General features: G+C 37.0%; 1 long non-coding RNA gene across 1 annotated transcript in view; it reads right to left on the bottom strand.

The window, feature by feature from the left end:
* Positions 1–540: 540 nt before the first annotated feature.
* Positions 541–12,439, bottom strand: part of LOC139073391 (uncharacterized) — a 42,798-nt gene continuing 30,899 nt past the window's right edge. The window contains exons 2-3 of the long non-coding RNA XR_011522062.1: positions 9,041–9,146; positions 541–2,373 (exon numbers count right to left, since the gene is read on the bottom strand). This is a non-coding gene — a long non-coding RNA (uncharacterized lncRNA). The remainder of the gene's footprint in view (positions 2,374–9,040; positions 9,147–12,439) is intronic.

Below are 12,439 nucleotides of genomic sequence, written 5' to 3'. Positions count from 1 at the left end.
CACAAACAGTCTATAGCAGCTTGTCTGGTTAAAACCAACTTTCCAAAGACTAAAAATAAAAATGCAGGAGGAGAAAAAGGAAGAGAAGCTATCTTGGAGAGACTGAAGGGACCTTTTGGTACAGAGAGGTAGTACAGGCCACCTTGAGAGGGACTGGAATAAAAATAGGCCAGCTGCCTACAACCAGGGCAAGCTGTCACTCTGACTTTCCTCCCTGGGCCTCTGATGTCTGCTTGACTCTCTGAGTCTAGCTCATCTCCCGGTGGTCTGCAGCCTGACTGCTGTCCTGACCTCCCCTTGCATACTGCTCGCCTACACTTGCTCCTCAGGGCTTTCCATTTAAAGTGTCTGTGGGGACATTGAGGGCTGGGCCCTGCCATCAAACGCTCACAGGAGAAAACTGAGGTAGTAGGAAGAGGAAAGCTGGGAAAAGATCATGGAGGGAAGAGTTAGAGCGACTGGAAAACAGAAATCTAAGTAATAAAATAGAAATCCAGGAAGAGATTTCCAACAGTGATACATAATGTTATGAGGACATTTGTCATTAAAAATCAAGAACAAAAACTATTGGATTTTTTTATTAAGGCATAACTTAACTTAGAATTACATGTTGTTTATATGCTTTTCATTTCTATAAAAATAGTTCAAATTTGCTTAAATTTATTGATATAAGAAGATATTTTCACCATCCCGCTCCTCCTCCCTCTCTTTCCCCTTCTTTTTTAAGTTTTTGCCCAATAGAGTTGGGAACTTATAGCTAGCTACCTCCTCTAACAAGAATAAGTATTTCCAAGCCAACTTGTAAATTATGATGTAAAATCTATCCAGAGCAGTATTTTATGCTTTATCATCTTTATTGGCTTTACTCTTCCAATTCTAAGGTAAAAAATACAAGCTGGGCAACTCCCTAGTTTTGTAACAAAAATGTGCTGCGTCCATGTCCGTATAATTAAGTATCAAACTGCATGATGATCCGAGGGAGATTTTCTATCCTATCCCAGCTTGAAATGTGCTGCTCTATCTTAGTTCTTCTCTGTCTCAAGCAGGAAATCTTAAATTTGTTTTTGCTGTTGTTTTGATGTTACTGTTTCTGTTCTGTTTTTTAGAACAAAGCTATGTCGAAGAAAAACCAAAACTTTCTGTGTCCATGATGCACATCCTTCCTTTTTTTTTTTGACCTTAATGTGTCAATGGCTTGAAAAAATTGGTGTTCCATGAGCACGAGTGAAGTGGGTGGTGCAATGAAAGTAGGCCTTGGGTTATGTTGTAAGAAACTAGATTTTAAAAAAATGCGGATGAACTCAGGCCCTTAAGAGCTCCGATTCAATGTCCTGTGGAGTCAATCCGTTCTCAGGCACCCGTGGCTAAGTTTGTTATTTAGCACTTCACTGAGTCTCTTTTTGAACTTTACAAAGAAACAGACTCGGGGTCACAGGGTCCAAGAGCTTTGCCTTGTTCTCAGTGGGAATGTGGACCATCCTTGGACACACAGCTCTGACCCTTTAACACATGGTCACTGCTTTTCGCCCTTGATCACTGGGTAGGAATTATCCATGCGTAGAGAACTGCTTTTGTTAACTTTGGTCATACCGTACATTCCTGGTAAAAACTACAGAAGGATTACTGGAGAGAGAAGATGGAAGAGAAAATTGAATTAGCTAGTTTTTTTTGTTTTAAATGCTTTTTCTATGTGGGGCATATATTTTGTCTCACAAATGTCACAGAATCATTTTGTTTTCTTTCCAAAATTTTGAATTTTCTAGTCATTAATGGTTGACTTTTTTTTTCTTTTATAAACATATGTATTCATGATAGTAAAAAACTTTTCTTTAACTAATTACGGCTGGAACATAGTAAGTTTGCTGGAAGAAATCTTCTGGGTCATCTGGCCCAATCTCTTTATCTTCTGGATGATATGTGCGGAGAAACCCAGGGAGGCAGGAATCTCTCCCAGAGTCGTGCAGTGAGTTAACAGCCAAGCTGAGACTTGAACTGGAGTCCTTGCACTCATGGCAAACGCTCTTTTCACGGAAGAGTGAGATGATTGGTCTTTTTCTGTGAGGGACTTCTCTGAAGTTTTATTTAATGCACTTCAAGCTTTTACAGTCAAGGATATTGTTGATGAAAATACGGAGATGATTTCATCATGCTTCCTTTCTGGTACGTTCTGAACTGCTGAGGACTGATTCATTGCAGAACTCTGGAAAGTTCCTCTCACACTGTCATGACAAGTCTGTTGAGTGGCCTCCAAGAGCCGCGTGAGAGGATTATCGCACTGGCTATGTGCTTTCTTAAGTTCAGAAGCTTTTGATTTGTTTTGTCTTATGAAGTAGACTTTCACTTCAGAAACAGTCCTCTTTTCAGGAAAAGTTGCTGTAGAAAAATAGTAAAAACTAAGTTACTATGATATTTTACTCTCTAGAGAATTTTCAATATCACATTTTTACATAGTATGAAAATGTCTAAAATATTTAATCTAACTTTTTTCTTTCTGTCTCACTAAAAATGGGGACATAATAGGTATGCCTTCCAATAGTAGTCTGCTTTAATATTCCACTAAAAATTCTGTTAAATTTAGTAAATCTTGAAATTTGCAAAACATTGATAGTTTCCTGTTTTTCAAATTATGCAGAAACATTTTGATCTCAAATTTTTTTCTTTATATTCAGTTGTGTTCAGAAAAAACACTTCCTATATGTAATATGTAATATGATTTCATCTCACTACAGTTCCCAAATTAAGCTTAGTGATATCTAAGGGAAGAAACCAAATAATTTAAAATATCTGAATGTATTTAAATGTCTCTTAGGAATGAGACTAATTAATTCCCAAAAGACAAGGTTATTTAAATTTTTTAGTAGAATGATGATACATAATTCCAAAGGTATTTTTGACAAAATATTTTGTATTTTTATCAACATTAATGTTGATAAAGGACATTTAATGTTTCAATGTAGGAAAACTTTGGTGAAGATTTAATTTTATATCAATTGATCAATTTATAGCCCAATTTACAATAAGTTCTCTGGTTGTATTATATAAACCAATCAAAAATATTTCAGGGTTAATAGCCAATGTTGAGTACCTTGACTTTTAAAGTATTCAGTAATGGCATTTTTTCCTCAACTCTGAGTTCTCTGTAACAATACAGGATGTAGTTGGTAAGATTCTTCTTTGTAGTCTTTAGACTGCATTACCTTGCCAAAGTGTAACAAGTATATCTGCTTCCAAAAGTCTGTATTTGTAGAGTTCTGGGAATAATTTCTCTTCACAGGAGCTAGAATTATATTAGGAGCAGGACACTCATCCAGGACCTTTTACCCACTGTCCTTTCCCTTTGTTTTTACAATTATTACTATTGAAAATGCTTTGTATTGGTGACAGTAGTTACAGATTCAAGTATTAGAGGAGAGCATGTCTTTCCCTAGGAAGTTTCAGCCCTGCCATTGGTTGCTTCTTAGCTGGGGCCCTTATGCAAGCACGTAGCCTGAAGGCTGCTGTGTCCAGCAGTAGGGCAGGGATGAATGGCCCATAAAAAACACTTGACTCCTGATCTCTCTGGGAGCTGCCTGATTTCCTGAGTCACTGAATGGATTCAAAAGACCAACATGTTGAAACCAGGAAGGATAGGCCCTAGGCAGAATTGCGAAGGAAGAACAATTAGACTCTTTCAACATTGCAGTCAGCTTCCATGTACTTCCTTCCCTCCTTCCCCGCAACTCCTACTTTGTGATAACCACCCTGTCATCTTCCTTTCTTAGCAGGCAACTAGGTCCTGCTCAGGCAAGGCTGATATCAATGTACAGTGTTGAATCAATGTCTCATGTTTTCTGTTTCTTGGTGCAGAATTCACTTAAATGCCACTTTCTGGATTCCTTCTGTCCAACACACACACACACACACGTGCCCAAGTGTAAAGGAGAGATATTTTAGGATTGAAGGACTGCTCTCTGCTCTACAAATTGCACTATATGTAATTTGTGCAGCTTTCATCCTATCGTGTGGCCCACATAGGAAGCCCTTTCTCTTGTATTGCCACATAACCCCTGCCTGATTCATCTGGTGCTTTCCTTCTTTTGAATGAAATCATAGGGAAAATTGTGTGTACATAAGGAAATACAACTTCATTTTCATGACGTTGAAGTTTTAATAGATAAATTTTGCATTATAATCGTATGTTTTTAAAAATAAAGGTCAGCCAAGGGTTTCTTATTTTCGTAGGCTTCAACATGTTTTGAAAGCTAGAAGACAACAAAAGTATGAAATTATTCTTAATATCAAAGGTGAAAACAACAACAACAAAAATCAACATACGAGTGAGGAGGAATTTGATTTTCTTTGACCGTTATTACAATAGGGAGAACACTCTAGCTCCAAAGGTCAGAGAGTGTCTTGGTAGGGTGGTTTTCTCCTAGACTTTTCTAGGGAGGAGGAGACAAGTCAGAGGTGGGTGATTTTACAGTGGGACTGGTTTTCTCATTAGAAGGGTCTTAGTCAGTCTGTTGAACACGAAATGTTTGTCCCTGCTTCTAAATAGGTTTCTTTGGTGGGGAGAGGAAACCCAGCTAATTCTTTAGGAGACAAAGAATGGGAAGTTAGAGAGTCTGTGTTTAGCATTGTCAAAGGTGAACAAGGGAGTCATGGGGAGTCGAGAATCAGGAGAAAGTTGGCAGTGATTCTTACTAAGTCCTATGGGGAAGGTGAGTCTTTGCAGTAAAAACGGAGAGATTTTTAAAATATTTTTTCATTAATACATTGGAAATATCAAAAAACCCATCACATGGGTGATCTTACACTTAATATATTATTTACAGCTCATACCAATAATGATTTTATGAAAAATAACTGTATTTTTCAAAGAAAAATATTAGCAAAAAGAGTGCCATTTACGTTTTTTATTGAAAAACATTTTGTAATGCCTGGCTTAATGTAAGAGAGCTGAAATCTCATGTTGTTTCTGCATTCAGTCTGTTGCAATATGTTGTTTTGATTGAAGTCGATGAAGAACATCCAGCTTCACACAAATACGTAGTTGGAAAAGGGAAAAGTAGACTTTGTGGATAATTCTAAATATTCTTCTTTGATACCACACCAAAACTCAACAAGCTCAGTTTCTTAAGATTATCACAACAGGGGATCTGAAACCATGTCATGAACTTTCCATTCTCTGTTACATTATAATCCATTGGTCCATCTTGCACTTTGAATGGATCTTTTTACCCATGTGTGGTTTTAGAACATTGCACATTAGTCATAAGGAAAATACAGAGTCACTGAGTAATACACAACTGCTAAATGTTGATGCATTTCATTATACAATATCAAGAAAGAACATTCGTTAATGATGAGGATCAAGGCTGCCCCAGGGAGAGAAGCCCAAGGTGACCTGCCCTACACAGTGATCTATATCATCCTCCGGGAAGCATAGGATGTCCTGACTCAATCCAATCTGATTCTTATCTAAAGTCATAGGACTACCCAATAACCAGACCCCACTTGCACTGATACCATTTAACGACTTTTTACATCATCTTTCCTTTGTCTTGTAAAGAAATAACTCGCATACCTATGCCTTATAAATTTAGCTCTAACCCTCAACACATTGCAACTCTTCACTGCCCATGGGTCCTGTCCCCATGCCTACAGCTCTGTACTGCCCATGGGTCCTGTCCCCGTGCTACTCCATGCTATTCTCTGAATAAGAGAGCACTACTGCCAGACCCTGAGAGTCCAAGAAGTCTTTCTTTTGACTTCTTGACTCACCAAGCCCGCATCAGTTAATATCACCACTGAACACATCAGAAAGGTCTTTTAGTATTGGGAAGCTCCTGGTGTTGGTTGGAAGTTTTCCAAATTTCTCATTTTTGTTTGGAAGCCTGAATTTTATCATTTACAGTAAATAGTCAGTTCTGTTGTTTTCCTTAAGGTAAAGGCTCACTTTGTTCATTTTTGAGATTTCTGCCAAACACCCAAGTCCCCCAAACCGTGGTTTGTCCATTAGCCCTTATTTCAAGTAAAATGGTGTTCCATGAAAAAAGGAGCTAGTTCATTCAGCTCAGAAATCAATCACAAAAGTGATTTTCCTCAAGATAACCATTGTTCTTCCGTAGGCAGCAGAGGTGTTTGTGCATATTTCCCTTTCTTCACACAGCACATTAAAAGAGATGTTCTCAAGATTGAGATTTAATGCTTTTATTGCTTCAAGAATATTAAGTGATACTTGCTTCTCTTTTCCTTTTTCTTTTCTGTTTTTTACTGTAAGCACATGGCAATGAAAAATGCAAGAACTCCTAGGACAGTTTGGAGTCACTGCCTTGATCTGTACTAAGGAGCCAGCGGCTTTACCCATCAGTGCCTCTGCACCATCAGTGTAAATATTAACATGGTGAAAAGGCAAATAATGTCTTAGCATTATTATGCAAATAGTTTTGACCTCCAAAGGGTGTTGAGAACTCCCAGGATCCAGCAGACCACACTTTGGGAATTTCTAATCTAGTATAATGACTATGCAAATAGGAGCCAAAAAATGGCATTCCTTGGACCAAACATATTGGTCCCCTCCCTATATGTTTAATGCCTTTAAACAGGGCATTCCCCGGTTTACTAAGGCTCCCACCAATTTCCCTCTTTTTACTCAGTTCCCACTTCACTCATGTATGTTAATTGGCCTCCACAGACATTTGAGTCTGTGACCACTGCCACAATTCAGCCTTGCTAATTCAGGGAGACAAGTAAAACCTGAGACATCAGTCTTGGAAAGTCAGTTTTTACAGACAGTATGATTGTTTTATCTGAAAATCTAAGAAAATCATCTGGAAAACTTTTAAAGGTAACACAAGTTCAGTCAATACTCCCAGTTATGATATCAATAAACAAAAATCAATAATTTATAAAACCACAATATCAATTAGAAAATAGAAAATACCTACATTTAAATCTAACAAGTAGTGCATAAGATCTAAATGACGATGAAAATTATAAAATTTTACTGAAGGACAGAGAATAGTCTAATCAACTAATAATAACAATAATGATATTAGTAACAACATTGTTTACTAGCACATATTAAATATCAGATAGTATCATGCAATCTTTCATTATATTATCTCATTTCATCCTCATAATAACTCCTTCAGATAAGCACTCTTAGAATTCCCATTTTATAGGTGAGAAAACTAAAGCACAGAAAGTTTGAGTGATTTGCCCCAAATCACATAATTAGAGTCATTCATTATGTCATGTTCCTAGATGGGAAAACTAGGTTTCATAAATAACTCTAGTCTCAAATTAATCTATAATTCATGGATCCATGAAAATCCCACTTGTTACATTAAAATAAAACTTGACCAGCTAATTCTAAACTTTATATGGAAAAGAGAAATCTTTAGTAGCAAAACATTTTTAAAAAGAATGAAAGAAGGGGGCTGGCCCGGTGGCACAGCGGTTAAGTGCGCACGTTCTGCTTCGGCGGCCCAGGGTTCATTGGTTCAGATCCTGAGTGCAAACATGGCACCACTTGGCAAAAGACATGCTGTGGTAGGCATCCCACATATAAAGTAGAGGAAAATGGGCATGGATGTTAGCTCAGGGCCAGTCTTCCTCAGCAAAAAGAGGAGGACTGGCAGCAGATGTTACCTCAGGGCTAATCTTCCTCAAAAAAAAAAAAAAGAATGAAAGAAGATTTGCCTTATCATATTCCAAAAGATTCTATGATGTTAAAGTAATTGTCTTTATTATATTTGGTGCAAATATAGAGAAAGAGATGAATGGAATTCACCTATATATGCACATACTTATGATAATGGTCATTTTTCAAATCAGTAGGAGAAAGATGTAATAAATAGTTTGTGACAATGGTTTATTCATTTAGAAAACCATTATCAGACCTCTTTGTATCATATCCTATGCAAAAATAAACTCCAAATGAATAAAAAAGTAGACATAAAAAGTAAGCTATAAAACAAATAAAATAGAGGAGAATATTTTTATAATTGTATGTAGTGAAAGCATTCCTAAGCGAGATTTTAAACATTCCAGAAAATATAAGGAATAAACCAACAAATTTAGCCACAATTTTACAAAATATATTTGAGCAAAAAACTTTTATAAGACAAAAACACCATACAAATGTGAGAACTCAAGCAACAGCTTGAAAAGAAATATGTATGACTTATTTAACAACTAAACATTAATATCGGACTATATAAGGAGTTCTTATAAATAAATAAGAAATTGGCAAGCAATCCAGGTTTTTAAAAACGGGGGAAAAAGACAAAAAAGATAATTCTAAAAGACATGTAACTGCCCGATAAACACTTGAAATTAGATTCACTCTCAACAGTCATCAGGAAAATAAAAGATTTTAATGACATAATATTTTCTATCAGAATAGCACAATTCAAAGATTGACAACATGAATTATTGCTTGGAATTCATTGAAAAGAATATTCTCACATTGTCGAGGACAGTCTAAATTGGTTAAATGTCTTTAGAAAGTAATGGTCAATATCTGCATATATTTTAAATGTATTTTTTTGTTGTTGGAGCACTTCTATTTCTGGTAATCTATTTTTAAAACATACTAATACACGTGCTGAAAGATGTTGGTACAAAGATGATCATTGCTTCATTAGCTGTGATAGCAAAACCAATCCACCAAACAAATAAAAAAGAGGTGAGAACTTAAATGTTATGAATGGGTAAGTGGTTATTTAAATTATAATAAAATTAAGTTATGGAATATTACACAGCTGTCACCAATAGACATAAGCTACTGACATGAAAATATCTACATATATATTAAGAGAAAAAAGGAATATTACAGCTTGAGTAAGTTTATTAATGATGACTCCCATTTTGCTAACTGTAGTTCTGCATAATTTGAATTTTTCCAGTGAGACTATATCAATGCTTATGTTATATTTGAAATATGTACATTTCTATATATATTTGAAAAATGATCTTTTTCAAACTTTTATTGAGATTCTATTTATGGTAGGCACAGAATAAGGCACTGAGGATACAAAAATAGGGTCCTCACCTTCAAGTGTCTGATCTGCTAGGAGAAATAGATGCCTCAGCATGTTGAATCATGTGAAGAATCACACCATCTCAAGGATCATAATCAAGGTGTACCCAGTGTCACACTAACAAAAAGAGATGAAAGACACAGTTCAGGGAATGACAAATCTATGTGGAAGAGTCAGGAGACATACAACAAAGAGACAGTGATCTGGCTCTTGAATAAATGAGAAGTTTCCTAGAAAGCAAGAATAAGGAAGGCACTGCTGGCAGAGGAAACTGCATATGCAAACGGGGCCCCAAGACGACGAGGCAGTAGGAATCAATGCAGGGGAGGCAATCTTTTCTTCTCTAAATTATAGTTCTAGCCTGGGTACCTATTAATTGGTCTCCTAAATATTAAGCAAAAAAAGGCTTAAGAATTAAGAATTTCCACAATACCTTCAATGTCTTCTTTCATAACTTACTTTGTGCTTTCTTTTTTCTCTCCTGCTTCTAGTCTACAGACTTTTCCACTGACTGCCATTCCACTTTCTACACAATCCTAGTTTTCAGAGTTGTTCTGTCCCCCAGCCCCCCATGTTTGTTCCATCACTAGTCTTTGTTTTAAAGCAGACTGCCTGGTTTTGTATTGCATCTTGTGAAAGCTCAAATGCCTAAGGGCTTTTCTAAAAATGTCCAATTTTTTTCAAGCATAGCATGCTCTATTTTTTAATGTCAGTAGAAGCTGGAATACATTTCTTCTTCAGAGATAATAGAGTATAAAGTTTTTCAACTAAGCATTAGTATAAGACCACATATCCCGTTGTATAGGAGACACCCTGTGCTGTTTGGAAGGATGGGTACCTCTTAAATTTCTTGCACTCCCATCCATTTGTTCACTCATAATAATATTTATCCATTTTTCCTTGGTAATACATTCTATGCTTGGTTTCACTCATTGTGTATTTTCTAAACCACTGGCATATGCAAAAATGGATCGCACAAATGTTCATTTTAATGATACAATCTTCTGGGTAAGAAAAAAGCAGACCTCAGAGTTCTGATGTGAAGTTTAGACAGTGAATGCCTGGAACCCTGGGCCTTAGAGACTACATTGGTGGCACAGCTGAGCCAGCTACAGGAACTGCCTGGAGGCTGCCACCTAGCCACCTTTTTAGACACATGCCAGGCAAGCACCATGCAGGTAGTCCAACCCCTTACGTTATGTTAGTTTCCTCGGACTGCATAACAAATGCCACAGGCCAGGGGGCTTACACAACAGAAATGTATTTTCTCATAGTTCTGGAGGCTAGAAGTCCAAAATCAAAGTGTTGACAGGCTTGCTTTTGAAACCAAGCCTCTCTCCTTGGACTTCAGATGGTCACCTTCTCTCTGTGTCCTCACCTGGTCTTTGCTCTATCAGTGCGTGCCCCTAGAGCCCCTCTTTGTGTGTCCAAATTTTCTCTTCTTCTAAAGTCACCAGTCAGTTTGGATTGGGGCCCATCCCTACAGTCTCACTTTAATTCAGTCGCCTCTTTAAAGGTCTTGTCTCCAAATACAGTCACATTCTGAGGTAATGAGGGTTACAGCTTTAACAGAGGAATTTTGAGGGGACACAATTCAGCCCATAACACCACTCCCTTTTTTATTTTAGATAAGTGAGAGATTCTCACCACACATAAAGAAAACCAAGCCAGTGTTAGGTTTGGCTACATGTGTTCAGGTGTCATATCAAGGAGGAAGGAAGGGACCCAACATATGCCAGGCACTGAGGAGGGCATGTTGCATAAAGTTTTTTACTTGACCCTCACAACAACTTTCAGAATAAGGTATGATTATTTGTGCTGTTTTACAGATTAAAAAACTGAGAATCAGAGACAAGGTATCTTACCAAAGGACATACAGTATTCGCAGGGCCACTTCTCAGACCCTGCTCCCTCCGAGTCCCTCATAGCTCATGTTCTTATCACTACTCTAGGCTGCACAGACAGGCAGAGCACCTAACACGGTCTGCCACAGGACGAGCATGAAATAAATGTTAGGAATTCTCACCACCATCTGCAGTCATCATCATCACCAATGGCGATTATCGTCATGATCTACCGTAAGTGCTAAGCATTATCATGTCTACCTTAGTGATGAGAAAACTGAAATCTAAAGAGGAAAAACTATGTGTGCTTGGGATTTTCACTCTGTTTTTCTATCTTCGAAACTCTTCCCACTAGACCCTGTTGCTTTCTGCAACTCAAAAACTTCATTGCTTGCAATTTTCTTTCATGTGTTGTTCCCTCCCAACCAGAGTCAGGGTAATTTGAAGTAAGGTAGTGGTTAAAAGCTGGGAACTGAATCAGGGCTTCTGGCCTCTGTTCTGTCCACATATGTAGATTTCCAAACAGTCTAGCTTTATACTTTATCCATTAGTCACAGAAATCTTGTTTGCTGTGCAACCCTAAATGGCACATTCTTCATTTCGATTTTTCCATTCTGGGATATTTTTCGTTTTTTTAAATCTCACAAGCACATTTGTGAGAAAGATAGGGCACCCCTTCTAAGTCAATTTCAAATTTTGAATTGTAATTTATCATGAAAAACATACAAATATTTTCTTAACCACAGAAGGATTACAATTTCCTAATTATCAGGTGTCCACTTGGAAGCTACGTATACTTTTTCATTGTACTCAAAGTCTGTTCTACATGATCATTATTAAATGGGATTCTGAATGTCTATTATGGAGTTTAACAGTCCGTTAGGGCCATAGTGAAAAATAATCAACCAAATATTCCAGCAGAGTTCAGTTCTATTATGGCGTATATATAGTTTGATTTTTCAAAAGAAGCATAATATCCCCATCCTTATGAATGTATCATGACTTGTCATTTCTGCCCAGTAACAAACCACGTTTCATTACGCACGATCACTGCTCATTTTCAGTGCATATAGCTCACATCTTCAAATAATTTTTGCTTCTTTTTAAGTTTAGCAATAAATATCTGCAGATATTATATTTTAGAGAAAAATTTTAATATTAGCGTCACTTTTCAGTAAACAGTCTAATAGGAAAAAATAAAATAGGTCTAGTCTTTTATGCTCATGGACAAGCACGGTTTATCTATTCATGAAAACAGAAGGTAAGCTTTATGAGAGCAAGGATTGTGTCTGCCACCTAGCACGGCGCCTAACACACTAAGTAAATGCATTCTGAATGAATAACTGACTGAATGAATGAATACAACTGACCTTGGTGTACAAAAGTACCAACCATTTCAGCAATTAAACAACTCACTTCATTTATGACTGAAAGTATTTATAACAGAATAGGAAAATGCTGATGTACCTTGGGTTGTTAATAGTAAGGAACTGAGAATTTTGTTCTTGGTAAAGTGCGGTGTTGTGCATGAGTATTTGAGAAGGCTTTGGGTTTTTATAAAATCTA

The sequence above is a fragment of the Equus przewalskii genome, chromosome 9, assembly GCF_037783145.1.
Source record: "Equus przewalskii isolate Varuska chromosome 9, EquPr2, whole genome shotgun sequence".
Taxonomy (NCBI): Eukaryota; Metazoa; Chordata; class Mammalia; order Perissodactyla; family Equidae; genus Equus; species Equus przewalskii.
Note: the sequence above shows the minus strand (reverse complement) of the source record. Positions and strands in the feature narration are given on the sequence as shown.